Source organism: Onychomys torridus, chromosome 1 (genome assembly GCF_903995425.1).
Source record: "Onychomys torridus chromosome 1, mOncTor1.1, whole genome shotgun sequence".
NCBI lineage: Eukaryota > Metazoa > Chordata > Mammalia > Rodentia > Cricetidae > Onychomys > Onychomys torridus.
Window position 1 is genome coordinate 54,502,863 of NC_050443.1, and position 26,840 is coordinate 54,529,702.

Below are 26,840 nucleotides of genomic sequence, written 5' to 3' on the forward strand. Positions count from 1 at the left end.
AACATTTTTGGGAGAAAAAAAGAAAAATTTGTAGGAGAATGACACTGTAAACATGAGTAATGGTTGTCTTTTGCAATGCTTTCTTTCAGGTGTGCCTGGGCATTGAGTTTTAAAAATACAGCTGCAATCAAGCTTTAAAGGAAGTTTTTATATCCCCTCTTCAAACTTAGCCCAGAAAATCTTTTCTGTCATAATACTATAATTATAGCTTGGCCTCCACAGGCATAATTTATAAAACATTTATTTATTTTTATGTATATGCATACATGAATGCTTGTGTGAGCTTATGTACACTATATGGGTGCAGGTGCCCAAGGAGGTTAGAGGTGTCAGGTCCCCTGAAACCGGCATTACAATCAGTTATGAGCTACCTGATTTGGGTGCTCAGAACTGAAGCAGGGTCTTCTGCAAAAGAAGGAAGTGCTCCTGCCTGCTAGGTATCTTTCCAGCTCCTCATAGGCCTAATTTCTAAAGACAATGCGATGTTCTATGGGTGCTTAGCATTTGGTTGCTGAGAATCATTTACCTGTTTATGTATAGTATATAGTACTTAAAACCTAGTACACAGTATATAGTATATAAAATATATAATATATAGTACACAGTATAACCCTTCCTTGTTTTTTTAGGATGGATCCAGTGTAGTGAATTTTTTTTTATGATGATGATAAGGAGGAGTTTCTTTTGTCTTGATTTCCAATTCTGAGGCATTCTTTCTTTCTTTGGGGGAAGGGCTAGCTGTGCACTATGTATCACAGCTCTTGTAGACATCCCTGGTTGTTAGAGACCTTTTCAATCACAGAGGAAGGGCTGGAGAGATGACTCAGTGGTTAAGAGCATTTGCTGCTCTTGTAAAGGACCTGGGTTCAATTCCAAGCATCCACATCTTGGCTCCCGGCCACCTGTAACTCTAGTTCCATAAGATCTGGTTTCTGTGGGCACAAGTCATGCATGTCATACACCAACACACATACAGACCATCACTCATACACACAAAATAATAGTAAACAAATCTTTAAAATCAATGGATTTTAAAAAATCAGGAGGAAGTTTGCATTGAAGAGCTGAGGTCCTTGTGACTGCACTTAAGACAGGCCCCAAACAACCTATGACCAGTAGAGATAGCTGCCTTAGTGTAGGACTGTGTCTGGCCTATAACCCCACTGATGACAGAGGAATGGTAACTCTCAGTACTACATATCCTGTACCATAGAAGCCTGATAATCAAACATTCACTGCTTGGGGGGTCTAGTGTGGAATGCATTTTAAAGAATTTCCAGCCGTTTAGGAACACAAGAGGATATAACTAATAAGCCAACAAGCATGCCTGGCTGTGGACAGGTCACCATGCTGGTCTAGGAAGACACCTACCCTTCAATAGACTCACCCTTTCCTTATGATGCCTACTCCTCTGTCCAGTGCTTGCCCATGCTTCTGAGTCTCTTTCCCAATCTGAAGCTGTTTTTCTTTTCTTATAAGTGAGCTAAGTCAAAGCTCAGATCTGCTGTTTTGGGACCTACAGTCAAGGAAGGAAGCAGTGACATGATAGAAAGTGACTTTTTACAAACAATTAGGCCTGGAAATGAGAGAAAATATCCCCCGGTTCACCCAGAGTCCCTCTTCATGAAAACAATCTCTATGGTACATTGTCTTCCATATTTTGGGGGGAACGTGTGCACACAGACAGTCCCGAGGAATTGAACCCATGGCCACATGAATGCTGAAAATATTCTCTACTATTGAGCTACACTCTCCACCTCCATTGTAAACATGTATCATATGTAATTAAAAATCACATTGTGCTAATGTACTATTTTGTTTTATTCTACCATAATCATCTCTCTCTCTTTCCCACTCCAGTTTGTAGACTACCGATTCTCAAAGTGTGGGCCCTGGGCCAGTAACAGCAATATCACTTGGAAGCTTGTTAGAAACCCAAATTGTGAGTCTCAGTGCAGATCTATTACAGTGCAGAGCTGGAACTGAAAGCTTTAGCATCTTCTAGGCTACCTCATACACCAAGTGTAAGAAGGCTGTTGTATTAGACAGTTCTGATATGCAGGCATTCTGAACCCTGCTACCTAAAGTGTCAGCTGCCTAATGGCAGCAGCAGAGTCACCTAGGAGCTTGTTAAAATGACTGGACCTCACATCTGTCCACAGACCAACTGAGTGAGAACCACACAGATCTTGCTCTCTATAAACTCTGAATTGGCAGGTTTGGTATGTGCCTCCTTAATTCCCCACTCACATGAACTTTCAGGCAGGCTACCCTTGGAAAAAAAGCAAAGCTCTATTTGGAAGTCTCAGTGCTTTAAAAATATACATTAAAAATGAACTTTAAAAATCACATCATGCGGTAAACATAACATAAGCTATGCATTAATCATAGCTCTTGTTTATTGATGGAAAGAAAAAAAAAAAAACCAAGGAGGAGAAAGATGAGCTGATTTGCAGGAGAGTGAGCTGCTACTTCGTGTAGAGGCCAGGATGTGGCTCTTCTGTGTCCCACCTACTGAGGTATGGCTTTGACTGCTGAACACATTCCGAATGCATTCTAAACTTAAGAACTTTAGGAAACTAAAGAGCACACTGAAACCCAATCTGGGAGCATTCCTTAACATATGTAGATTTGTCTCCCTGGCGCTGTTTTTGCAGCTCGGCTAATATTTTATCATGTAATTACCACTTTCTTCTTAAATATGTGACTCTAAAACTATTAGCTGCCTTATGAGGTGTGACTTCATCTTGAATGTGGAATTTTTTTTTCCTGGGCCATTACATTTCCAGTTTTGCCCAACACCATCGATTTTTCATGTTACACCCCTGGAGGACTATCAAACACACCTGGAGCTGTTAATGTCTTAGGTGTTATTTGATCAGAATCAGATGCTGTTTCTCAGGCGTAGAAGTTAAGCATATCATTTTCTAGTGGTGAAGCAGTGGAGGGAAAGGAATGTATTGGAGCTGCAGCTTGGTGTCTGCTTTGGGTTTTGGTTCTTGGTGTTTTTGTTTGTTTGTTTGTTTGTTTGTTTTGTTTTTGTTTTTGAGTTAGCTTAATCTGCATGTGAACTTGGCTTCAGACTTCACTGGGAACACAGCTTTGTGTCAAGGCTGAGAGATCCCTACCTGCTAGGAGCTAAGCTGACAGTCCGGACACATGTCCTGACTCTCCCGTCTAGCCTTCTCAGCAGACATGCGTTTTCTGGAAGGAACAGATTTCTCTCTGTACCAGTTACTGATATGTCAGTCAGCTAGCTGCATGCAGCCTCTGAAGCTATTACCCAAAGAGGAGACAGGAAAAAAGGCACAGCACACTTTTAAATTACATTTCAGGCTAAACGATCTCATTACTTCCAAAGGAAGATGAAATACAATATAATTTTGGCATATGCCTTGGCAGCCTCTTCCTTTTCAATAGAGTTCTGTTGGTACTTGGGGGATGATGGATAAGTGGTGGGAAGCACAACTCAGCTTGTTCAGTACCACCAAGATCTCAGTCAATATGCAGCCATAATTGAAGGGAGATAGCTCACCCTGCCACTGAGAGGCAGATGGACACATCCATTTACACTGATAGCCAGGGAGGTTTGCAATACAGACAATAGAAAGGACAAGCTGAAGGGAGGCACAGGACAATTCCACTGGGCGTGTTCAGCATAACAACTCACTGCCCACTTGTTAAAAAAAAAAAAAAAATTCTTCCTCAGAACTTATTGCCCAGCTGAGGCAAATCCATGCCTTAATGACCACAGTACTCTGATTATTTCACTGTACGAATCCCTGTGGTCTGTGCTTTTAAAATGGGGTCTGTGGGGCTCGTGGACACAGAGACCATTGTGTTTCTGTGCTACAGAATGTGCGTTTTCTGAGAATCCCCAATGACAGGCTCTCTTGAACATTATAGCACCCAGTTGCCACCAATTCAATTTATAGTGTGCTGAGCAAGGCAAAAATGGACTATTTGCCTCTGTGCTTTAATTTGGACAGTTCTTGATTCCAACCAAACCGGCAAACCACAAACTACAGACCTGCTTCAGGGCAGCTGGGAAGCTGGCCGGCTGCGCTACTCTGAAGCCTTGAGTTTGCTCTCTAACTCCATTGGAGTATGAACCCCTGGAGGAGGAGACATGTCTCTGTACCCCATTCCAAGCCCAGACTCTGTAAGGACATGGCATCCTTAGTCAGCACTCAAGAGTAACTAAGTCTCCCTAGGTCATTCCAGTCATAACAACATTTATTCAGACAACTGGATAAAGAATACAGATCTAAATTATTACTTTTTAAAACAATTTATTTTATGTTAATCATATAGGTAGGTGTGTGTACATGTCTGGGGAGGCCAGAAGAGGGTGTCAGATCTCCTGGAGCTGGAGTTATAAGCAATTGTGAGCTGCAGGATATGGATGGGGGGAACTGAACTCCAGACCTCTGAAAGAGCAGCAAGTGTTCCTAACCATTGAGATATTGCTTTGGCTCCAGGATCTAACTTTAATACGCCATTTTAACCCCACTTAATGGCCTCAAAACGCGTTTGTCACTTACTCCTCTCCTCAATGAGTCAAGCTAAAAGACTGTTCCAAAAGCTGGGTAATGTCCCTCTGCTATGATACCATATTTGTTTTCCCATCAATCAAAATCCCACCTGCTTTTCAAAGCCCACTTCTTATGCCGCCTTCTGCTTGAAGACCTCCAGAGCCCCAACCACAGTCTCTGTATCCTTTTCTTGTCGTCTACAGAGAACTGTTTCCCTGTTGCTAAGGAAGATGCCAACACCTGTTTCTTGTTCTCTTTATCCAACAGCTTTCATTGGTGCTGTTTGGCTGCTTTAAAACTGCTAAGAGAGTTTCTGAAGGTAGAAAGTGTGAATTTATGAAAGAAAAGGGGGTAAACTGTTACTTTCCACAGAGGTGAGGCATTCGGGTCTGAAGCCACTAGGGTTCAAAATACGAAAGAAGAGACTATGGAGGTAGGGAATGGGACAGGAAAGCCAGGTCTCAGGGGAGAATACTCCTTCAGGATCTGTGGTGCAGGGTTCTCGCATATTGCAGAGGCCTCTGCAATGGTATTTTTGGATTGTGAGCCTAGCCTTTAATGGATGAGCCAGAATCATCATCAAAGAGACCAAAAGAATTCATCCAGCAACTTAGGGAAGCAGATGAGGAGGAGTCCCATGGCCAAACATTAGGCGGAGCTCACGGAGTCCTGTAGAGGAGGAGGAGGAGGAGGAGGAAGAGGAAGAATTAGAGGAACTAGAAGGGTGAAGGACATCACAATAACATGACCCATAGAATCAGCTGACCGGGACTCATGGGGGCTTACAGAGCTCAGGAAGCCTGTAGAGGTCTGACCTAGGTACCCTGCATATCTGTTATGGCTGAGAAGCTTGGTGTTCTTGTGGGATTTCTAACATAGGAAGCAGGGGTGGTCTCTGACTCTTTTGCCTGCTTGTGGGACCCTTTTCCTCCTACTGGGTTGCCTAGTCCATTCTTGGTGTGATGGTATATGCTTGGTCATAACTTGTTATGCCGTGTTTAGTTGGTGTACCTAGGAGACCTGCTCTTTTCTGAGTGGAGGTGGAGGGGAGTGGATCTGGAGGAGGGGGGACATGGGGGTAGGAGACCGAATGGGGGAAAAGGGAGGGAGGGGAAGCGGTCGGGATGCGATATATGAGAGAATAATAGAAATAATTAAAGAAAGAATATGATGCTAAAAAGAAAGCTGTTGATTTCTTCAGCTTTCATGAAGTTTATAATGATATAGTTAATATAAGTACTAGCATAAATTATGAAGCCTGATCATCAAACAGATATATGTAACTCTACCACCTACCTTTGAAAACAGAGCCTTGCAAACCCACTCACACCTTGTGCAGATTGTCTTCTGATCCCCTCTTTCTCTGGCCCCATCTCCCCCATCAAGCACTCTGCTTTACCAGCCAGAGTAAGCATTTTTTTTTTAACCATCATCCCTGGGCATGAATCAAATTAGCATGTCTTTGGATTATTTTTAATTAGATATATTTTTAATTTAAAAATTGTTGTTGCTGGGTGGTGGTGGCATATGCCTATAATCCCAGCTCTCAAGAGGCAGAGGCAGAGGCAGAGGCAGAGGGATCTCCATGAGTTTGAGGCCAGCCTGGTTTACAAAGTGAGTTCCAGGACAGCCATGGTGGTTACACAGAGAAACCCGGTCTTGAGAAACTTAAAAAAAAAAAAAAAAGTGTTGCTGGTGTTTCTGGCTTGATGATCAAACAAGAGAGCTCACTCAATAAAGTACTTGCTGGATGATCGTGAAGACCAGAGTTTCATCCCTAAAAGCACATTTAAAAAAGCTGGGCAGGGTAGTGTGTACTTGTCACCCCATTGCTGGGAAAATGGAGACAGCTCAGTCTTAAGCAGTAGAAACAGGCCTAAAGCCACAGGGCAGAATTAACAGATGATACATCCAAAATGTAGTTAGAAATGGGCCTCAAATACTCCAGAAGATGGAGGGAGGGCATGTAGGGAATAGAGATGATGGATAGGAGAACATTAAAATTAAAGATAAGGCCTCCCAGGAGTAATAGAACTTAGGTGTGGGAAGAAGTATCAGTGGGATCCCAGCAGTCGAGACCATCCTGGAAGGCAAAAAAAAAAAAGGTCTAAAAACAATAAAGTTGGAAGAGGTCTCTAATAAGGACAGGAGGCTGAACAGCATGCAGTTTGGTCACAGGAAATGTGCTGTAGGAAGAAAAATATTTGAAACAACCATTTCCCCTGAATTTCCAATTTAGTGAGCATTAAGAACAGACCCAGACTGCTCAAGAGACATCGAGCAGAGAGAAAATGAAGAGAATACTAGGGCATGCCACTCCAAAGTGCAAGAACAAGAAAAAATCTTGAAAACATCCAGGAAAAAGGATGCAGGTGACAGCCCACGAGGAATGACAGCAGATTTGCCATCAGAAACAATGAAAGCCGAGCTGCAGTAGAGTGACATTTGAAAGGACTGGAATAAAAAATTTAAACTCCACCTAGAATTTTATGGTCGGGGAAAAGAAAAAACCTCTGCCAGAAATGAAAGCAAATAAAGACCTTTGCAGACATAAAAAGAAAAAGCTAAAAAGATTTCATTGCTAGCAGAATCACACCAAAAAAGAAATCTGTTAAAGAAAGTCCTCAGATAGAAGGAATGTGATGGCAGATGGACATCTGGATCTGCACAAGTGAGGAGATTAGAAGTGGTACCCAAGGGGAGAGGCAGGGGCCAGACAGGGTCCATGGTGACAGGCAGGAGGCTAGATGTGATCCACCAGGAAAAGCAGGAGGCTAGAAGCAATATGCTGGGGAAAGGCATGACTTTCTGTAATTTTTAATTTTTTTTAAAACAAAAAGGATAATTTGCTCTTTGAAGCAAGAATAGAGACTACATCATGGCATCTATAACATATGTAAAAATTCACATGTATGCCAGCAGTGGCAGAAAGGCCAAGGGAGGAGTGGATGAATCTCTCTGTAAGGTTTAGTATGGCATGTGAGGCATGTGATGGTATTGTTAAGAAAACTCTGTTAAGTTTAAGGTGCATGTTATAAGCCATGTGACCATGAAAAATCCAACCAGTCAATCTGTGATAGAAACAGAGATATGAAAGTGCTAGGTTCCTAAGAAGAAAGTCAGAAAGCGGGTTAATAAATAAATAAATAAACAAACAAACAAATAAATAAATAAATAAATAAATAAATAAATAAATAAACAATCATAAAGAGCACCCACGTTATAAAGACAAAGTGGAGAATGAGGGTTTATTGTTTAATGAATAGAGCTTCGTTTTTATATTTTTTTAAATGTTAAATTTACTTGTGGGTACGCGTGTGTCTCTGTGTGTGTGTGCACAAGTACTCACATATGTGTGTATTGGTTTACCGGTGGAGGATAACTCTGAAGCAGTCGGTTCCATCCTTCTGCCTCCATGTGGGATGTGGGCTTCAGGAATTGATCTCAGGTTATCAGGCTTGGTGGCAATCACCTTGAACTACTTAGCCATCTCACTGGTCCATATTCTTACTTTTCATTGTGATAAAATTAAGTATGCATAACATGCAATTGATCATCTTAAGCATGTGAAGTGTTCGGTTCATCCCGTTCTTTTGTATTTTGGGCAGTTCGTCTCCAGGGCCCCTTTCTTTTCACAGATGTGAGACAACATGGGCTTCCACTCTTCTTCTCTCCATCCTACCCCACCCTGGCAACCATTCTTCTTTGTAGAATTTTCCCTTTTGTGACTACTTATTTTATTTACTATAATCAAGGTTTATTCATGTTTGTCATGTATCAGAATTTACTTCCTTTAAAATGCTGAATAATATTACATTATCTGCGTATACCATATTTGTTTATCCTTTTGTGTATCAATGCTTATATATTTTGGCTTTGTAAATACTTACATTGTGAACATGAGTGTGGTTCAGTTGTTATGTTTAAATTTTCCCTAATTCTGCTTGTGTAGTTTTAATTTGCTTCTTTTTTCTTTTCTTTTCTTTTTTTTTTTTTTTTTTTTTTGAGACAAGTTTTCTTTATTATGAAGCCCTGACTGTCCTGGAACTCACTCTGTAGACCAGGCTGGCCTGGAACTCACTCTGTAGACCAGGCTGGCCTGGAACTCACTCTGTAGACCAGGCTGGCCTCAAACACAGAGGTCCACCTGCCTCTGCCTCCTAAGTGCTGGGATTAAAGTCATGCACTAGTGTCCAGCTTTTTCTTGTTTCTTAAGGAAGAATTTAAATGACTAATTTGAGATTTTAAAAATTATTATCAGCATTTAATGCTATACATTTCTTTTGATTTTCTATTTTTGATGAACCCATACGTTTTAATAATTGGTGTTTTCATTTTTATTTTGTTAATAATACCTCCTAATGCATTCAATGATTTTTTCCTTTATCTAATGGGTGGCTTAAAAGTGATATTCACAGTACTGAAAGACCTCAGACCCCTGGGATACTTTCATTTGCGGGAGGACCCCCAGAAACCAAGATTCCAAACCAGCAGATGCAACATGCAAGAGGAATTTATTCAGCACTGGCACCAGCCGGCTCTCTGTCCTGGTCAGTCAGAGAGCCCCGAGCAGCGGTTACAAGCATTTTTAAAGGCAGAAACTACAAAATTAGCATAAGATACCAGGTGCCCGGGTTTGGCCCAATTTAAAAATCATCATCTATTTCAGCAATCATTTTGTTACGTGGGAAATTTTGTAACACTTGTTGTAAACTGGTTGGCTCAGGGGAGGTCTAGGGGGAGCAGTTACTCTGGAGGGGAGTTCGCATAGTTATAGGCTTGTGATTGGCTGACATTTGACCTAGTTTGCTGGACTCGCCAGATGGTCCTTATCTTGGGTCCCATTTGGGGAATTTTTAAACATTGATTTATTATTATTTTTTTTTATCTATAATTACAGATCTTGTCCCAAGGCCGGCGTCTGGACTCTGAAACTTTTTACTTATTTCCAGGGAGGGGATGGGTCAGTGTCTAACGCAAGCAAGTTTACAGAAGCAAAGTGAGCAATTTGCAATTGTAAAATGTATCTCTAATTTTTTTTCTCAAGTACAAATATTTGGGACTCTCTGTTATTGATCTATAAACTTTGGGATCATAAAACATGCTATGAGTTATTTCAGTGTATTTAAATGTATTTATGTCAGTAAATGCTCTAGTGAATGTGTAAATTCTGTTTACTGTGCTGTTTGGGGGCTAATGTACCAATTAGTTTATTCATTGCTGCTACAATATACCTGTCCAAAAGAGAGGAAGGAAGGAAGGAAGGAAGAAAGGAAGGAAGGAAGGAAGGAAAGAAGGAAGGAAGGAAGGAAAGAAGGAAGGAAGGAAGGAAAGAAGGAAGGAAGGAAGGAAGGAAGGAAGGAAGGAAGGAAGGAAGGAAGGAAGGAAGGAAGGAAGGAAGGGTGGGTGGGTTTGTTCTGGCCAGTTCCCAGGGAAGCCATGGCCACAGGAACAGGAGGCAGCTGCTCACACTGTATCTGCATCCAGGAAGCAGGGAGCAACGAATGCTGGTGTTTAGCTACTTTTTCCTTTTTATACAGTCCGGGAACCCAGCTTATGGGATGGTGCCGCCCACATAGGTGGGTGGATCTTCCATCCTCAGTCCACCAGTCTAGAAACTGTCACAGACATGCTCAGAAGTTTGTCTCCAGGGTGATTCTAGTCCTGTCAGGGTGATGCTCAAGGAGCCATCTGGAGGAGTGTGCTCTTTAACTATCAGTTGAAAGCATTGTTCAGGATGCATCAACCCTCCAGACACTGGCTGAGGATGCACTCCTAATCATATATCATGCAAATCCCAACAATGAACTAAGATGGATCGTTTGTCTAAATGTAATTCTACAAGGAAAGTTTATGAACACAGAGTGAGCAAAGATTTCTCAGCTATAACCGTAAAGGTGCAAAACACGGAGGAAATATCACAGAAGACAGCACTGAAATGGAAAGCTTTTGCTTGCAAACGGTTATGCTAAGGGTCTGAAAAGACAAGCTGCAGTCTGCAGGAAAATACTTTGCTCTGTATCTATTTCCTCACAGTCGGACCTAACCGTGGCAGTCTGGGGGCTGTGATCTCCCACAGAGACCCGGCCAATTAACACACCTTCGTGGAAGGTGGGGGCGGGGGAGACTCTCCTCCCAGGAGACCCCGCCTCTCCCCAGGTTATATATAAGAAGTAAACGACCAGCTGGGATGGGACTCTCTAGTGGAATTTACGTGAGGTAAACAGTCAGCAGGTGGGCTCTCCAGTGCCTAGGTGCTTCTGGGTTCTGGGCCTTTGAGTCACCCATGCTCCTGTAAGTGACCCCCCACTCCCGCACCCCACCCCACCCCAGTAAACTCACTGCCTCACCAGGCTGGACTTTAGTTTGTCTGCAATCTCTATCCTGGTGGAACACATATAAATTTCTTTACGTCTCTCCAAGAAAAAGCATTCAATGTATTTATAAGTCACATAGCTGATGAAACACTTGTATCCCAAATAGGTACAGAGTTTCCACAAGCCAATCATGAGAAAACAACCCCACCAAATAAAGGGGCAAATGATTTGAATGCGGGTTTTGCTGGAGTCCAGAGATGGTAATGACAACTTGCATGGTTGCTTGTTTGAATCTTAAAAGGTCTTTTAATAAAAAACCTGGTACCAGATATTGGGGTGAATGCTGGAAGATCAGAGAAGCACAGCCAGCCACAGCCAACCTCACCTTGCCAACCCCTCAGCCGATCTTCTTTCCTCAGACTGAAAGCCTCTGAGTCCTCATCGAAAAGGGTCTCAGCTGAACTGCCTTAGTTCCTGTTTCCTCCTGGGATTAAAGGTGTGTGTGCTCATGAGTACTGGCATTAAAGACGTGTGTGCTTCCCAGTACTGGGGTTAAAGGTGTGTGCCACCACTGCCTAGGGCTGTTTCCAGTGTGGTCTTGAACTCACAGAGATCCAGATGGGTCTCTGCCTCCCGAGTGACGGGATTAAGGGTGTGTGCCACCACTGTCTGGCCTCTATGTCTAATCTAGTGGCTGGCTCTGCCCTCTGATCCTCAGGCACATTTTATTAGGGTACACAATATATCACCACAGCTGCTCAGCAGCAACACTGCTGGTTTATTCATTTGTTTTAGACAAATAAGGAATTAGGGAGACAGATGGCAACAAGTTTTAAGGTGTTGCGTTGGTCAGGTGTCAGACCTATGATTTAAGAGTTCAAATATCTTCTTGGAAGACTGATATTTTTTTTTAAATCATACTTGCACTTTTAAGTTTCAACTCAAAATCTACTTTAGCTCTTAACACTACTTCTCCAGCTTATTTGGTTTAGGATAAACATTAAATACTGTTTTCAGTAATTTTACTTTTCAATCACTTTCCTCTGTATTAGAAACCTCTTCATAAATGTATATCAAACTTTTAAAAATCAGATCAGAAAAATCAGTACATTTTCCCATAATTTTTAATTAGTATATATTAATTGTACAGATTAATGGGTGGCAGTATTTGGGCATTTTCATATGTAAAAAATAGACTTTGATTATATTCAGTCCCCTTTCCTTCCCTGATCACTCTTTCCTTTGACTCTCCTCCTCTCCAATCACATCATTTTTATGTTAGCTTAGATGCTACACATAAGAGAAAATACATATTTGTATTTCTGGCTTATTTTATACAGGAATTTCCACCTCCGTTCATTCTCCTAAAAATGATAGGATTGTATTCTTTATAGCAGAATAGGATTCGACTTGTGTATATATAATTTGTCTATATGTATTCGTGTGTTGATTGGCACCTATAATGATCCTTTAACCTGGCTCTGGTGAGTCCTGTTATAAATAGTACATGTGGGGAAACTGGTCTTCCTACTTTAAACTCCCACACCTTTAACAACAGACTCCACATTCTTCTCATTTATTGGGATAAGTTGCTTGTTTTGCCTTATTTATACCATCATTCGACTCTGCTTTCCATCTCTATTTTTCCCCATTTGCTTTTGTGTGGTTTTTCCCTTATTAATAAATTATATGGTTTTTCTCATTCCATTTTTTTTATCTTGTAGTATTTTTTGGAAGATCTATTTCCAATTTTCTCCTTTGGATGGTTATCCTCAAAAGTCTAACCCTCATAGTTAGTATACATTAATCAATATATTTTGCCTCCTCCTCACCAGTGCAGGAGCCTTGCAATATGCTGCCATCAGTCTCTCAGTCCAGCTGCTATTCCTGCCAGGGATTTCTCCTCGTCTTGCTAGGACTTCCAACTCTTGCTATTTCTCAGATTGTTTAGAGAGCCTCATATTAATTATTTTGTCTTGTAGCATCTGAAATATAATTTTTAGATATTCCTTTAATGAGGAATTGTAGCCCATAAACTTCCTTCTTATTTGTGTGGAAGCATTCTCGCTTCAACAGTATGCTTTGTATAGCCAACTATTTCTCACAATAAACACTTGAAATAAGCAATGATTAAGAGAACCCAAAGATAGTAATAATATAGCTATATACACATTTTAAAAGTTAAATCAATTTTTGAAGCTATCTGAAAGCAGGCTGTGAACACTCTGGCATATCTCCCTTAACTGTTTTTGTGGGCTTCTCTTAAAAGCAGACGTGCCTACAGAGCCGCAGGACCACAGCCATGCTGAAGGCACATCAATGGCTCAATGGTCCAATATCAGTCCATAGTTAATTTTTCCAAATTGTCTTCGAAACTCTTTGATATTTCCTGTCTCCCCTAACTTTATTGCCTTATGATAAGGTTTCCATTACTCGACTATTAAATCTATTTATGCTCAGTTACCTTACACCTGTGCCTCTTTCTGTAATGAGTTGGCCTTTTATATGGAGCTGCTATCAAATGCCTCGGGCTGGTCCGGGCTTGTTTGGCTTCCTCCTGACACTAGATGTCAAGCACATTGAAGGTTCATCTTTATGCTTGAAAGGTATTGTGGGTAGTTATAAAATTCTAGGTAGAAGCTAGACATGGTGGCACATGCCTAAAATCTCAGCACTTGAGATGCAGAGGCACGAGAATCAGGAGTTCAAGGCCAGCCTGGGATACGTGAGCCCCCTCTTAGGTGATAACAGTAACATCTTCTGTTTTTTTTCCCCCACCAGTGCATAGGAAATATCATAGCAATGATTTCTTGCATCTCTGTAGCTGTTGAGGTGATAGATCTGTTCATGACTGTCTTTGTTTTAAAGATTCTGTTATTAAGAATTCCTAGTTGTGGTTAGGTGTGGTGGGACACAGAGACAGGTAGATCATTGTGAGTTCAAATCCAGCCTGATCAACACAGAGAGTTCTAGGCCGGCCAGGACTACACAGTGAGAACCTTTAAAAAACAAAAACAAAAACAAAGAGAAGAAGGAGAAAGAGAAGGAGAAGAAATGGCTCGCTATCTCTTCCAAAGGACCTACGTTTGGTTCCCTGCACTCACTCTGGAAAACCCCAATGCCCTCCAGGAAAATACATCCTCCTCTGGTCTCCACAGGTACGAGTACATACATAACATACACCCACACAGATACACACATGAAAAATAAGTATTTGGAAACAAAAGGACTCTGGCTGATATCACTATCTTTTCTTCTGGGATCTTCAGCTGACTCATGCTGTGCCCAAGCGTGCCATGTCCACTTACACCATGCCCAGGTGTGCTGTGTTCAGGTATGCCATGCTTGGTTTCCCCTGCTTGTCAGACTTCCTGTGTGTTACAATTAATCATTTCCTCCCTTTGCAAACATGGATATCGTGGCACAGGTGTCAGCCTCAAATGGTTGGGTCACATTCACAGTTACTCTGGGACTCATGCAGTACCCATGTCTCAGGTTGGACACACCTACTCATTCACTTACTGCTTCTCTGCTTCTCCTTTGTTCCAAATCAGTTTTCCCCCAATGTTATCTGGGCTTTAGTTTGATGGTCTAACTCAATCTTTCATGGCCTACAATCCCATATTTCCTCTCAACCCAGATGCATGCTGAAATTCTTTAAAAATTCAGATCATCTTTTCATTTCCAGATACTCTGCTCTCCTCCTCCTGTCTGCTTGTTAATCGTAATGGAGCCTGAATATCTGAGTTAGATTCCTGGAAATCACATGGGAAAAGGCAGAGACAACTTCTGACCTCCAGTGTGTGCTATGGCATGCCTACGCCACACATGTGTACACAAATACATAAATCTCAAAATGTTGCTTAAAAATTGTATATATTGGACCTAGGCTCCCAAGTGCCCAACCCAAAGAGTTCTGAGACAATGAGTAACTAACTGCTTGCTTCAACCTGTACTCCTTTCCCAAGTCCCTTTTCTAGCCTTACCTCAAGGGATGTCTTTCTTTCTTAATCTGTTCTCTTTTTCTTTAAACGTTTGAAAGTGGGGTTGGATTAATGGCTCAGTGGTTGAGAGCACTTGTTCCATTCCCAGCACCCACACAATAATTCACAGCCATCCGTAACTGCAGCTCCAGGTGATCTCATGCCCTCTTCTGAACTTCATAGACACTAGGCATGCACATGGCACACAAACATACATGTAGTAAAGCACTCATACACATTAAAAAAATTCTAAAAATAGTAAAGAAAGCATACTGAGTAGAAAATAAAATTTAAAAAGTAAGACAGTGTTATGCATAACTATGACATCATTTATAATTTCATCTCATGTTGTCAGAGTTGTTTTGAAAATTATTTTGGGGGGCTGGAGAGATGACTCAGAGGTTAAGAGCACTGACTATTCTTCCAAAGGTCCTGAGTTCAATTCCCAGCAACCACATGGTGACTCACAACCATCTGTAATGAGATCTGGCACCCTCTTCTGTATACTAAATAAATAAATCTTTAAAAAAAAAAAAAAAGAAAGAAAGAAAGAAAATTACTTTGGAAGCTGTTCTTGAGTTGTTTTATTAGCACATTTTTAAAGATTTGTTTTTATTTACACCTATGTGTACAGCATATGTGTAGGGGCCTACAGAGTCCAGAAGAAGGTGTCAGATCACATCCCCTGGAGTTGGAGTTACAGGCAGTTGGAAGCCACCCAATGAGAGTGTTGGGAACTGAACTCACATCCTCTGCAGGAGGAGCCAACACTCTTACCCATGAGCCATCTATACATATGCTAATGTACCGAAGGCCTCCTGTATCTGTGTTAGTCAGTGTTCTCTCAAGGAACAGAAAGGATAGAAGGAATAAATGAGTAAAACAGGAATTTATTAGATTGGCTTTCATGATGTGGTCCTGGTAGTCCACCAATAGCTGTCTCACATGGGAAAGGCTGAGAATCCAATAGTTGCTCAGTCCATGTGGCTGAGCACCTCAGCAGTCCCAATATAGCACTGAAGGCCTGAAGGATTCTTGGAGAGCTTCTAGCCTTTAGCATATGTCAGAGGCCCAAAGATATTGGTTTTAATATCAGTGAAGGGATACTGCAGCTACAGGACAGATGAGCTTGCCAGTGTGAGTGAGAACAAGCAGGTAAAAAAGCTTCCTTCTTCCATGTCCTTTCATCTGGGCTGCCACCAGAAGGTGCCACCCACATTTAAGGTATATCTTCCTGCTTCAAATTATCTGATCAATAAAATCCCTCATAGAAGTGCCCAGAAGTTTAGGATTTAGTTCACTCCAGATGTGGTAAAGTTGACATCCAAATGAAGGTACCACAGTTTCTTTTCTTGTTGTTGTGACCAAATATCTGACCAGAAGCAGCTTAAGGGAGGACTTATTTTGGTGCACGGTCCCGGGGAACACAGCCCATCATGGCGGGAAAGTCACAGCAGCAAAGTAGGAGCGGGAGGCCGCGGGGCACACTGAGTCTACAGTCAGGAAGCACAGAGATGAAAGCTGGTGCTTGGCTCATTGTCTCTTTTTTGTTTGATCCAAGCCCCTAGGCCAGGGAATGGTACCACCCCTAGTTAGGTTGGGTATTTACACCTCAGTGAACCTCATTTAGAGAACCCCTCACAGGTGTACCTAGAGATTTGTTTGCACAATCTAAACTGACTGTCACAGTCTTCTAAATGAATGTACAGACTCCTGTGTGCTTTCTGTGTTCTGCCCATTGCCACCCTTGTCTAACTGTCTAACTGGGAGGATTCTTCTGCTGATATAAATGCATTGTCTTCATGACCATGCGGCCAGTCTGTGCTGTGCTCAATCCCTGAGAGTGAAACTTCCTCGTTTATAGAGTCTGCTCCGTTTCTGCAGGAGAGATACTCTCTCCTTGGCCAATTGCAAGCTACTAATGATCTAACAACTAGCTTGAAACCTCTCTGAGTGTGAGACTCTTCTCTTGCCTGCTCATAGAGTCAGTTCAGCACCACAGGCCACAGCTTCTGTGGAGGATGCTCAACAGAACTAAAGTACAAAATGACTCTTCAGTATCTCAGCAACACGGAGAATAACAGTCAGCGATTCCCATCATGTCCCCAAGGTTTTGATGTGGCAGCTCAAGCAAAATTGCCTCTCTGTCTCCTGCCCCTTGCTTATCTCTTCCCATCCAGGCCACAGAATGAGAAAATGCCTTGCTCTATAATGTCTGCTTTTAGACAAAATGCTGAGGACGAGTATGACAGCTTCAGTGTGGCATTGAGAGGTGTTGTCACCAGCAGGTTGCAAGGTGTTTAGCTGTTCCCTGGGTGACACTGTTATGCAAGAAGCAAACAAAACTTCAAATCAGCATGAGCTCACCCCAGAAGAGGGATAGCTGGATCTATGGATATGCTGTGTGTGTGTGGAGTATTCCTAACTGATTGAGCCCAGTGAGGTCAGCCCTGGGACACAGAGCATGTGGTGGTTACTGCTAATTAAATGTCTACTTGACAAAACTCAAACTCACCTAGGAGGAGGCCACTGGGCACCGTTCTGAGGTACTGTCTAGATGAAGGTTAGCCTCTGAGAATGGCTGCTATGGCTTGCTTGATTATGTTAACTGATCTAGAAAGACACTTCTTAATTGTGGGTGGAACCATTCCCTAGACAGGGGATCCTGGAGTGTATACAATGGAGAGGGCAAGCTGAGCCACTAGTATGTGTGCATCCCTTGCTCTCTGTTCCCAGTTAGGGATGTGACGTGACCAACTCCCTCAAACTTGTGCTGCTGTGACCTCTCTGCTGTACTATCATCTGGCCCTGTGAGCCTCAATGAGCCCTCTATCCCCTGAGTTGCTTTGGTTGGGTATCTTGTCAGAGCAGCTGAAAAGGAAACAAAAACAGCATCCAACACAGGGTGAGAAGCAGGCACAGCACATCAGCGGCAGGCAGACCTGCTTCAGCTTTAGTGACTGTGACCAAGAGCGAACATAAGAATTGGACTTCAGATAGCATGCTCATGCAAGGCTTGGTGTGGACACACAAAGATGGGGCCAGTTTTGAAACTCCAGGAACACTGGTGTCTCCTGAGCCCACCTGCTTCTCTGAAAGGCTTCAAATGCTTCAAACACTGAGAGTGATGTGTCTGAAGATGACTCCGCTATCAAAGGGCACAGCCTCCCCTTAACAAAGGGGTGGGGGTGGGACTAAGACTACTCTAGTGGCCACTTCTCCCCCCTCTCCAGTTAAGTTTTACATTGAAAGGACTCAGAATTCAGAGCAGGAATTCCACCATGGAATTTTCAGTACACAATCAAATTTTAAGGAAAATAGCTAAAAGGATTTTCCTTTGAAGTTTAAGGCTTTTATACTTCAAAGGGTCTGGGTATATTATTTGATGAGTCTGATTCAAAAGTTTGCTGGGACCCTTCTGCGGGGTTGATGACACAGTTTGTTGGAAGCATGGGTGAGAGTTCAGGAGTGATTCGACGGTGGGATTTCAGGTTGGCTTGAGTTTCAATATCAAATGTTTGGAAAGTTTGTTGTAGACCTGTTTATCGACCCAATTGTCTGAACAGCAGCATCGGGAAACTCCCATCTTCCCAAATCATCTGCTTCCTCTCTGTCACTAGGTAACCAGTCACATTGATCACTGCTTACTAACACTTCTCAAGGCCCTCCACTCCAGCCAGACCCCTTACTTCTGAGTTGAGGTTGTACCTGTCCTCAGGCAGAAGCCTGAACATTTCTTTATTTCAGTTAGCTTCTCCCTAGACATTTATAACTTCTGCTGTCTGTAATAAAAACCCCATACTGGCTAGTTTTATCTTAACTTGACATAGGCTAAAGTCATTTGAGAGGAGGGAACCTTAATTAAGAAAATGTTGGTGGTATATGCCTTTAATCCTGGCACTCAGGAGGCACAGGCAGATGGATCTCTGAGAGTTCAAGACCATGCTGGTCTATGGAGTGAGTTCCAGGACAGCTAAGGCTGTTACACAGAGAAATCCTGTCTCAAAACAAAACAAAACAAACAAACAAACAAGTCTCCATAAGATTGGGCTGTAGGCAAGCCAATAGCGCATTATCTTAATTAGTAATTGTTGTGGGAGCGGCCAGTCCATTGTGTGAGGGGCCATCCCTGGGCTGGTGGTCCTGGGATCTATAAGAAAGCAGGCTGAGCAAGCCATGAGGAGCAAGCATGGGACGGAAGCCAGTGAGCAGCATCCCTCCATGGCTCCTGCATCAGCTCTGGTCTCCAGGCTCTTGCTTGTTTGAGTTCCTGTCCTGACTTCCTTTGGTGATGAACAGTGATGAGGAAGTATAAGCTAAATAAATCCTTTCCTTCCCAGGTTGCTTTTGGTCATAGTGTTTCATCACAGCGATAGTAATTCCCCCAAAAGGGGCTGAGAGATGACTATGATGATGATGTTGTTGTTGATGATGATGATGATGATGACGACTCAGTAAAGAGCAGTACAAACGTGAGAACCCAAATCTGATACCAAAACTCATGTGAAAAGTTGGGTATGATGACACGTGCTGTCCCAGGGCTGGGAAGATAGACAGGTTGATCCCTGGAACTCTTTGGCCAGACAGTGTAGCATAATTGGGAAGTTTCAGTCCAGTAAGGATTCCTGTCTCAGGAACGAAGTGGACGGTTCCTGAGGGGGAATGACACTGTACATTGTCCTCTGGCCAACTCATCTCTCCATCTGAATTACAATAGTTTCCACAAAACAGGCAATTGTTTTTCTCTCAAAATAAGGAGGCCTGGGGTGAGGCTGGTTTCTGGGGGCTAGGATGACATCCCCACAGTCGAGAGGACCGCCTGTAGTTCTGCTTTGTTATTCCAGGCATGCAGCTTTCATCCTCAAGGCTGCCTCGTGATAGTGCGGTGAATGCTGTAGCTACTGCCATTCCATTTATACTCCAGGGAACAAAAGAGGGAGAGTAACAAATGCCAAAGAGTGTGCCATCTAACCAGTGCCCTCTTCAAGAGCTCTCCAGAAGCCTGGTCCAATAAACTCAGTGGGAAGATTACAGAGCGCCCTAGTCGTAAACACCACCTTTAAACGAGAAGTACTGTGGTTTCCTATCTGCACAGCTTCTAGAGTCAGCGGCTGGTGTCTCAGGTCACAGGAGCCGATCTTATGACAGGCAGGCAACTCAGACTAAACTAAAATGCAAATGCTCACGTCCATCATTCAAGTCAAAGTCTCTTCCTTTCCCATATTACCGCTCTACACAAGGCTCTGCATCACTTGCCTCTCCCCCGCCCCACCCCGCTCATCTTTGGCCACGCCCACCCCACCGCAGCTGTGGACTTCCTCTACTCTCTAGATAGCAGTTAGATTCTGTCCGGAGGGAGTCTTCCCCAGCCTGTGTTCTGTGCTTTACCCAAACTCTGAATGCACAAGGTATTTAACGTGTTGCTCATTCGCTGTCAGGGCGGTGATCACTTTTGTTCAGTGGAAAAAAAAAAAAAAAATACAGATCTGTGATGGCTGATTTTAGTTGTCAACTTGACTGGATCTGGAACCTACAAGTCTCTAGGCACCCCTGGGAGGAACTTTTCTTGATCAAGTTATTTGAAGTATGAAGACCCACTCTAGATGCCCAGATCAAAGGACACGGAAGAAGGAAACGGCCTTTTGCCTGCCTGCTGTCGTTCTCACTGGCAAAGTCATCTGTCCTGTTGCTATGGCATTCTGTTGCTGATATTAGAACCAGCTTCCTCAGGGTTCTGATGTAGACTGAAGGCCAGCAGCTCTCCAGGAACCATTCAGGCCTTCAGTGCTAGGTTGGGTCAGTTGAGACATTTAGCCATGAGGGCTGAGCAACAACCAGATTCTCAGCCTCCCCAGCATGAGCTAGCCATTGTTGGATGGCTACCAACCATATTGTGTAAGGCCTTCTAGTAATCTCCTTTTATTGAATACATTTGTCTTCTCAGTTCCACTTCTCCAGAGAATCCTAAAACAAGGATGGTGCAAGCATGTGTCTTAGTTCCTATTCTATCGCTGTGATGAAACTCTATGACCAAGGCAACTTCTAGAACATGTTATTGGAGGTTTGCTTATAGTTTCAGACAGTGAGTCTATGACCATTATGACAGACAGCATGGCAGCAAGCAGACAAGGCGGGTGCTGGGGCAGTGGTTGAGAGCTTAAATCTGATGTAGAAAGAATGAGTGGGCCTGGCATGGGCTTTTGAAACCTCAAAGCCCACCGCAGTGGCACATACCTCCTAATCCTTCCCAAACAGTCTACCAACTAGGGACAAACATTTCAAATATATGAGTCTGTGGGGACCATGGTTGGTGGTATGCCAGCTCAGGATGGGAAGCAACCAGGAAACATTAGAAGCCTGAAAAGATTAGTGATTAATACCCATCAGAAGAGACTGCTCCTAACTCCAGATTTTATGGTTTACATACCAGGTTTAGAGAAGCTGCATGAATTTTTTTTTTTTTTTGTACAGCCATTATTAGAAGATGATGAATCCATGTCAAGGATTATTCAGATAGAGTTGAAGTTCAGTAGTGGTTCTCGAGGAATCTCAGGATTCCTGGGGATTGCTCTTATCTCTTATGTGATTTGTATGTGATACTTTTAGCTAATGGTGTTACACTTGAAATGTATCCAGTTGCTGTTTTCATAAAAACCATTTCTCTGTTCATTCTGATCAGGAATAAAGAAGGAGTCAGCAGAGGTCAGCTACCCTCTGAGGTCAAGACACAGACAGAGGTCTGATGTGCAGTGCCCCCAGGTGCACTGGGAAAACATCACACCCTGCAGGGTGCCTTGTTCATGGGGAAAGCATTATAGGCTCTTTCCCCAGAGTCACTTGAAGAAGAAGTTGAGAAGGAAATTGTTCTGACAATGGGCTGTGTGGGATTTATTCAGGAAGCTAGACACTCCTGTTTCAGAGCTCTGTTCTTTGTTCTACGTTACACATAAAGGAAACTGGAAAATGTTTATCCAATGGAGGAATGAATGATTTTGTTGCGCCAATTAGGCATCTGAATGAAGTAATTACAACTTTTTAAAAAATTATTTCTACTAAAGAGGTCCACAGTTCAGGAAGTTTGAGAGCCCTCTACCTTCTGAGACCCACCCAGTCAGACTTTGTACCATTGTTTTTAGCTTGTTGGAAAAATACGGGTGAAATCCTAATTTGACTGTGGGTCTTATACTTTAGTTCTGGTGGTTTTGTTTCACCTTGGTGCCTCGGAGGTTCAATCTGGTATTTTGTAACATGGTTAAATCACACTACTACATTTCCAGTTAAGAAGTCCCATTTTATTAGAAACAGGAGGGCTACAGCTCATCAAGAATTAGAAGGGGATCTGGGACTAGTGATAATAGTCATCATGTTCCTGAGGTGTGGATGGTGGCTTCTGATCAGAGGAAGGGCCATTCATACAGAAACAATCAAATGTAAGCAACAAGTATTTGTAACACCTGTAGACTGAGTCAGACCAATAATATGACATTTCTGATCATTCAGTTTGAGACCAAACACTATGTCTATATGGAATTCTAAATTTTAAATAGGCTATTTCAAAAGTCTTTTTTAAAATATATACATGCGTGTGTGCGTGTGTGTGTGTGTGTGTGTGTGTGTGTGTGTGTGTGTGTGTGTGTGTGTTGTATGTGTATGCACCTGTGTGTGTTGCCTGCATGTGGGGGCTGGAAATTGGCATCAGGAATCTCCCAAAATCCCTCCCTTATCTTTTGAGACAGTGTCTCTCACTGAACCCAGAAATCACTGATTGGCTAGACTTACTGGCTCAGTGTGTTTGGGGGATCCACCTGTTTATACCCCACCAGTTCCAGGGCAACAGATGTGTTTGACATGCCTGGATTTTACAAGGTGCTGGGGGAGGGGGTCAGAATCCAGGCTCTCCTGCTTGCACAGCAGGTACTGTGCTCTCTGAACCATCACCCCTGTCCCTCAAAGGGCCTAGATATGTCTGTTCAAGGTGTTCTGGTTGAAGTGCCACAGCTGGCAGACATTCTTGTCATAAACTCACGGAAAAATGAATCTGATTTCTTAAAACATGATGTATTGCTCTGAAGAAACTCTTTCATAATTGCTCTGGATTAATAAGGGTTTCTCTACTTTTGAAAAGCACAATGGGATTTTCAGAGGAAATAGATTAATGGTCCACGTTTCCATAGCTTGTATTAAACGATTTGACCTTTCTTAAGTGTAACAGGTGACCTGGGCAGGGGATCCAGAGCACCTCTTTATTGATAATTGTCCCATTTTTGTTTTTAAATGGTTCCTGGGCTCTAAGAAGTCAGAGCAATGCCAAGCCACAGTGTAACTCATAGTACAGTCTCTCATCTTAATGGGACAACCTGCCTAATTAAATTTAAAAAACCTGGATCTTTCTTATGAGATCCTGCTGAGGGCCCCTAAGACTTCAGAGAAACCTCTGGAAAGGGGCTAAAGGAGGTGAGTTCAAAGCCTTGCTTTTCTCAGTGTGGAATCCAGTCCCTCCCCTGCTTCCTTAACTCAACTGCTGAAGGAGCCAATGTGGAAAAAGCCTCACAGGCAGGGGATGGTACTCAGGATGAGAATCCAGGATGCTAGAATTCCAGGGTGGTTTTCTCTGGTACACTGATCATCAACATCTGGAACCTGGAACCATCAGGCCTAGCTGGGAGCTGAGTAAGTGGTTCAATCATTTGAAGGCAGTGGTTCACAACTGGGGTTGGTCTGTCCCCAAGGGGACATCTAGCCATTCCTAGAGATATCCCTAAATACCCAGGCTTCAGCTAAACATCCTATGGTGCCCAGCACAGTCTATCATGGAGAATGACCTGGCTTCAAACTCTAGGAGTCTCAAAGGCAGAAGGCCCTTGTGTGAACTTTGCCAGGAGAGAAGAACAAACATGTATTCAACCTCAGATAGGACAGCAACGACAAGATAGAAAAATGATCCCACTCCAGTCTGTCGTGGTGAACCAATGATTTAATTAGGGTTAGTTACACTTCATTAGGACTATGGGTGAGGAGCTACTTCTAGGAGGATGAGCACCTTACCAGTGAGCACACTCCTGAAGAAAAGGTCTTACCTTTCTCCAGCAATGGTTAACTTCCTATAAATCCTCAGGGACAGGTGAGGCCTTGCGAGTCCCCCACCTGGTTCATGATGGAACCTTGTGGGCTTAATCTTGTTCCGTTCTTGTACAGATAATCATAGCAGCCAGGCTTTCAAGAGACTAAAAGCTATCATGCCTAGAGGATAGCACTCTACCTTAGCCCTGCTCTAAACCTGGGTCTCCTCTTGGGTAACTATAGACTGACAGTCCTTCCTCAGGGGAGCTGCTGAGGATTGAGTACAGGGTCCTTCTACTCAATAATAGACAAACACTTAACATTCTAATGGGGTGACTGCCACCGTCACATAAGCCATTTGCTACTGCCTGGCTTGGTTCAGGCGAGGCTGTATTTTTAGTCCACACCTTTTCTCTGATGCTCTGTGCCTTTAGATATGGCACCCACACTTTAGGGTCTTGATTTTTTTTTTTTTTTTTGGTTCTCTGGCACATAGAAGAAGAATTCATTGTTTATGTGGATTGTGTGGGGGATGTTTTCCTGTGCTTGATTGACACTAGACCCTCAAGGTCTCTTAGCCTTGGGTATAAGGCTTTTAGAGCTTGTCTGTCTGGAGTTTAGAACTAGGAGAAAAGTTGATGTCCACATCACATCCCTCTAGAGTGATCTTCGCCTTTGCCTGCACCTGGGAGAGGTTTCTTAGGACAGTAATAAACCCACTAGGGTGTTCCTTCCCATGTTCCCTCTTCTTTAATGGCTGGGGAACTTGGTGGGACCTCAAAACCTAAGAATCTATTTAGCTATCATAGGGTTTTTTAAAATTAGAAATATAAATCACACACCACAGAATATCTTGCCAAAGTGTTCAGTTCAGTGTTTTTCAAAGATAGTCATAATAATGTTACCATTAACTCAATTTTAGAAAAATTTTATTTTCCCTCATCAAAACCCATGCACATTCACATGTCCTCCAACCCAGACAATCACTAATATACATACATTAATATGCCCTTTAGTCCATCCCCTTTAGTCCAGGCAATCACTGATCTGCCTTTTTCTCTAGGTTGTCTATTCTAGACACTTCAAATAATGGCTGTAGGGAGTGGAGACAGTCCTGAGGGAGGGCAGTCCTGAGTGGATGTTTGCTGGACATGTGGGAATGACCATGCCAAGGACCCTGTATCCCTGGGCTCAGAAGGATGGTAAAGCCTTCCTGGGGACCAACAATGTTGACAATGTATGCAGAAAATTGTAGCATGAATCTTAAAAGTTCTTATTAATAAAAACAAACCTGAGCCAGGTATTGGGGTGAACGCTGGAAGATCAGAGAAGCAGAACAAGCCACAGCCACCACACCTCACCAATTCTTCAGCTGATCCTGTTTCCTCAGGAAGCCTTTGAATCCTTATCCAGAATGCATCTCAGCTGAACTGCTGCTGAAAGCCTAAACGTTTAACCAGCCTCCAGTTCCTCATCCTCACGCCTTATATACCTTTCTGCTTCCTGCCATCACTTCCTGGGATTAAAGGTTGTTGTTATCATGCCTGTTTCCAGTGTGGCTTTGAACTCACAGAGATCCAGACCGAATGCTAGGATTAAATGTGTGCCACCATTTTCTGGCCTCTATGTCTAGTGGCTGTTCTGTTCTCTGACCCTAGGTAAGCTTATTAAGGTGCACAATATTTTGGGGAACACAGTATTACCACAGAAAATGTTGAACTTTCTGGGTTCTGCATTTTCTCCAGCAAATAGCACGAACCACCTGACCCCAGATTTTCCGTCTTTCAGTGTGTCTGTCATTTCTTCATTCCCTCGCTGCCCCTGGGCAGATCAAGGCCCTGGAAGTCTTGCATGGGTACAGCAAATGGAGTCACAGGAAATGTAGTCTTTATGATGGGTTCCCTCAATTAGCATAATGCTTTCAATAGTCATCCATGTATTAGCACTTCATTCATTTTTTTTAATGACCAAATAATAGTCCGCAGTGAGAATATATCACATTTATTGATTGATTGGTGGCCACTGGAATTATTTCTTCTTTTTGACTATTATGAATAAAGTTGCCATGACCATTCATATTCAACTTTTGTGTGTTTGTATGTGAATATATACATATATTCATTTCTCTCAAGTATGTGGGTTTTTAACTTTAACATGTTGAGGAATTGCAAGGCTATTTTCAAAACCGGCTGTATCACTCAACATCCACCTCGGCTGGGTGTGTGAGCTCCAGGGTCTCCAGAGCTTTGCAAACCTCTGCTGTTACCACCTTTCCACTCACAGGGACGCTAGTGGGTACGACATAGCAAGGGGATGAAAACAAAACCACCGAACAGAGCGAGGCTTCTTATTATGGTTTTCTTCTGCTTGCTCTTCCGTTCTTTTCCAGTTTTACTTGTTTCATTTATTTTATTGTTTATTGATTATGCATCTTCTCATCTTCTTATCCTTCACCTCTCTACGTCCTACAAAATTTCTCAGACTGAATCTTGTTGTTGGTCATTCTGTAATATCTATCTAATTATTTCCTTTTAAAAATTTTTATCACATGGCTTTATTTTATAATTTTCTATAACTTTCTTTTTATTTATTCTTTGTATCTTTCACATCATGTGTTTTGATCCCATTCATCTCCCTGTCTCTCTGCCCTTGAAACCTCCTCCCAAAGTGAAATAAAATAAAATTTAAGATGAAATTATAAAAAAGACATAGAAAAGAAAAAAGAAAGAAAAATATCATCATGGAAGCTGTAGTGTGACACAGTATATCCTTTGTCCATATATTTTACTTGCAAGTGTTCATTGCTATGAGACATTGCAAAGAGTCATTGGTCTGGTTCAAGGCCTCTGGTTTCTGCTACACCATCTATACCAGGCCCTCACTGGGACTCCTCTTGGATATCCTGTTGTTGTCCTGTGTCATGGAGATCCTGCAGCTTTGGGTCT